At 37.6% G+C, this 4,660-nt stretch overlaps 1 pseudogene; it reads left to right on the top strand.

Moving 5' to 3' along the window:
* Positions 1-931: 931 nt before the first annotated feature.
* On the top strand, positions 932-1,030 carry LOC111558840 (annotated as a pseudogene).
* Positions 1,031-4,660: the final 3,630 nt, after the last annotated feature.

Genomic DNA, 4,660 nt, shown 5'->3' with positions numbered 1-4,660 from the left:
ACTTATTTACCCACTCCTTTGTCCCAGACCCTTCCTACCTGTCTTGGCAAACCTCTCTTTCCCCATCATGCTCAGTTAATATGTCTTGTTTTTTGGCTGCCTTCCTTAAACAGCTCTATGAATGGCATTAGCTCCTACTTTACTCTTCTTTACATTATGTGGCTTCCTGATTGTGGGTTTTGGGCATGGACAATTCTGGTTTGAATCCTGTTTCTGCCTCTTCCTGAAGTGTGTGATCTTGGGGAAGTTGCTTGAATTCTCTGAGCCTTAATCTGTCACCTGCAAAATCAGGTTGTGAAAACAAAATGGAAGAATGTCTATAAAAGGGCCTAGTACATAATAGTTGACCAATTAATGGTACTCTCTTTCTTTACCCCCTCTACTTTCCTTACACCTGCCTATCTTCCCCCAACCCCCCAGTAAGAAGCTGGCAGTAAATAAGAATTAGACAATGCAGGAATAAAGTCTTTCATTAGTATTAAAGAACATGGTAAATGAGAGAGGGAGGCCTATACAAAGTGATATATCACTTAAGAGAAAGGAGAGATAATTTTCAATGGGTGGGCATCAGGATAAGCTTCAGGAAGATGATAGCATCTTCCCTCCCACTCCCATTTCTCCAGCTAAAAAGCTGAATGTCATCCAAGATTCCTAGTTTTTGTCTCACTCTCCTACATGCATTCCATTGACAAATGCTGTCATATCAGTATTCTAAATGTCTTTTGAATACACCTACTTCTCTGTTTCTCCACTACTATAGCCTTGGTCTGAGCCATACTCATCTCTTAACAGGATCATTATAATAACCACCTTGCTGTGATTTTTGCCTTAATTTCTGTCCCACATATTCTGCTCTTCAAATAACAGCCAAAACTACTTTTCCCAAACCACAAAGGTGATTTTTACTTAATACCTTACTTAACACCCTCCAGCAGCGTTTGCTGTATTGACTGAAATTAGAGTAATACAGAGTTTAGCAGGGCCCCTGAGTAAGGAAGACATTCAAACTGGTAAAATGTGTTGAATATATGTATGTGTGAATGCATATATGGAAATATCTCCAAGATATATCATTAAGTAAAAGGCAAGGCACAAAAGAGTGAACATCTTGCATTTGCTTTATAGATACACACATGCACACACATACATCCACACTGTACATGTGTGTGTGTGTGTGTGTGTGTGTGTGTGTGTGTACACACACACAGATGGTAGGGTAAGGATTTTTTTTCTGATAGTCATAAAAATATGTTTTTTTAACAGTGGTTTCCTTTAGGGGGAGTGATCTGGTTGAGAAAGAATGATTTGCATTTTTCATTTTGAAATTTAATGTTTAAAGTTTAAATTTCAAAACTTCATATATTAATTTTTTTAATTATGGAAAGTGAATATAAACTCACTTTTGTTTCTTTTTGTGTGTGTTTCTATGCATGAAAAAGAAAGTTATAACTGTCTTTTAAGAAAACTAATGACTTCATTTTCACTAGGACAAAAGCCAAAATCTTTAACAAGGACTACATGGCCCTTTGTGATGTGCACCTTACTAATCTTTCTAGCTCACTGTTTGACCTTCCTCACCTCATATACTATGATCCACCCATGCCAGAATTATATCAGTTTCCCATTTTTCCAAGGTACTGTGTGCTTTCTCTTACCTCCAGATCTTATGTGTTCTATTTGGCTCCAACATGCTTCACCTTATTTACTCTCTAACTTATCTTTTGGGTCTCTTTTTAAAATTCCCTTCTTCCAGAGTTTTTTCCTGACTTCCCGTGTTTCTCTTTTAGATGACGTTGCCATATACTCCTAATACACCCTGTATATTAAACAGTTTATTAAAATTTCTTGTTTAACTGCCTGTCTTTAAAGCTTATAATGGTAGCTCTGTGAGACCAGAGAGAACCTCGTTCATGCTTCCAATTATAGCCTCAGAGCCTAGCATAGCATTTGATACAGACTTGATGCTGAGTATGCTTGATGAATGAAATACGTGAATGATGAATAAAAAAGATAGCCTTGAGCCGGGCTTCATGGTGAGCAAAATCCTACCATAAAATGGCTGCATTTGTAAACTTCATTTTTAGGAAAATGACAGGTGGGACTTTTCCAACTTCGAGGTTGACTCAGTTGTACCTGATATTTTCACTACTTGATCAACCAGCTTGTTCCCCAAATATGTGTTGTATGTCAATGCCGGTCCCTCTGCTATTCTAATTTATCCATTATAACACTGTCACAACTTTGTTCTTCTAAGCATCTGACCCCTAAATTCTCCTGGGGTATCTTGGATTACAAATATAGTGATCAAAAGGAGACTTCAGAAGACATGGGGAGGTGTTTGCTTCCAGATTAGGTTGCCTCACAGTGCTCTTAAAGGATCTTTGGGGCACCTGGTTGTGGCCTAGTTGGTTAAACGTCCAACTTTGGCTCATGTCATGATCTCAGGGTCTATGAGTTTGAGCCCTGCATCAGGCTTGGTGCTGACAGCTTAGAACCTAGACCCTGTTTCAGATTCTGTGCCTCCCTGTCTCTCTGTCCCTCCCCCATTTGCACTCTGTCTCTCTCTCTCTCTCTCTCTCTCTCTCTCTCTCTCTCTCTCAAAGATAAACATTAAAAAATTAAAGAAAAAAACCTCATTTACCTGTTTTATATTCTTGGTTAAGCAGACGTGTAGATTTTCATTCAAAGAAAAAAATATTAGTAAAATAAACCTGAAATTGTAAATAAAGTATTCTTTCCAAATGGCTACACAAACTCTACTTGGATGCTTCCAATAACCGAAGGCTCACAATCTCCCAAGAAAACTCATTCAACTTCTGTATTACTTTTCATTATATTAAATAGCCAAACATCTGTCATCTTCTACCTTCTGTTCATTGCATCGTTTTTCTATTGAATTGAGGACGCCTGAGAAAAATTCTAGTCAATGCCATATCATCATTTTTTAACAGCAAAATAACCCATTCTCTTGTGGAGAGTGTTTATACTCTTGGGTACCTACAATTCAATGCTTGCTCCCAGATCCCATCTTGTCTTTGGTCTCATGCCGATACTTTCTTCATATTGTGGTAGAAGATTACATGATGTTATCTGCCCCTCCTAATCTTTCTAGTTCACTGCTTATCCTTCCTTCTTTGTCCACCGTCTTCTCACTTGTAAAATTATATTTTCTTATTAGCTGATCTTTGAGGTATCTTCAATATTTCTCACTCTATATTTCTATCATTAAGGCTTTTGGATTAGTGCCTACCAGTATACAGAAAGCATGTGCAGGTGTCTGAAAACAAGTTATAGGGCAGCTGAATTTGCATGAATTACTTTATGACAAGTTAACCATTTGGAAAAAATAACTGTGTGAAGTTTTGAAATCTAAATCTCTATTTAGATGAGAAGAAGAAAACACAGGCATTCTCAGGATTCAACTGTTGCTTCAGGAAAGGTGAATACAATAGAAACTCAGAGTATAGCCCAGGCTGTGGTAGACTGCTCCCTTCTCAGCCTTACCTTCCAAACAAATTGATCTACTTCTTTGGCTATTTGTTATTCTGTTACAATGGAAAAGACACTAGTTTGAGGGAATGAAGTAGATAGAATAATGCCTTACTCAAAGATGTACATGTCCTAATCCCCAGAATTTGTGAATATGTTAAATTATATGACAAAGAGGAATTAAGTTTGCAGATAGAATTAAGGTTGCTAATCATCTGACTTTAAAATGAGATTATCTTGTATTATCTGTGTGGGCCTAATATTATCACAACAGTGCTTTAAATTGGAGGAGGAAGACAGAGGAGAATTCCAGGGTGACAAAGTGTGAGAAAGACTCCTCTCACTGCTGTTGGGTTGGAAGATAGAGAAAAGGAGCCATGACCCAGGAAATCCAGGTCATAAAAAGTTGGAAAAGGCAACTAAATAGATTATCTTGTAGAGCCTCCAGAAGAAATGTAACCCTGTTGACATCTTCATTTTGGCTCAGTGAGTCCTATCTTAGACTTATAACCTGTTAGAATTGTAAAATAACAAATATGTGTTGTTTTAAGCTAATCTGTTACAATTGCAGTAGAAAACTAATAGAGGGGTAAATAGGCTTAACTTTTTAAGTCCTGCTATTGCCGCATACTAGCTGTGTAATACCAGGAAGATTTCTTTACCTCTCTGAGATTTAGAGTTCTCTTTATTTTTTTAACTTTTTTAATGCTTATTTATTTTTGAGAGAGAGACAGAGTGTGAGTGGGGGAGGAGCGGAGAGAGAGGGAGACACTGAATCCGAAGCAGGCTCCAGACTCTGAGCTGCCAGCGCAGAGTCCGAGGCGGGGCTCAAACTCATGAACCATGAGATCATGACCTGAGCTGAAGTCGGACACCTACCGACTGAACTACCCGGACGCCCCAAGAGTTCTCACCTTTAAAATGAGGAAAAAACACCTTGTTGGCTAATGTCACATGTAGATTTGGAGATCAAATAAAGTAATAGTGCCATATAAAATATGTGGAATAGTTCTCCACAATAAAAATAACATGAGAGAAATGGAACTAGGAGCAATATACCAGGCAAAATATCTCCCACATATATAACAACATATAGAAATAATACATTAATACCCATGAAAATATGTGTATAGATGGCAAAGTAAATAAATAAAAAAGAAAACCCAAATGA

The sequence above is a fragment of the Felis catus genome, chromosome X (genome assembly GCF_018350175.1).
Source record: "Felis catus isolate Fca126 chromosome X, F.catus_Fca126_mat1.0, whole genome shotgun sequence".
NCBI classification, from domain to species: Eukaryota; Metazoa; Chordata; class Mammalia; order Carnivora; family Felidae; genus Felis; species Felis catus.
Note: the sequence above shows the minus strand (reverse complement) of the source record. Positions and strands in the feature narration are given on the sequence as shown.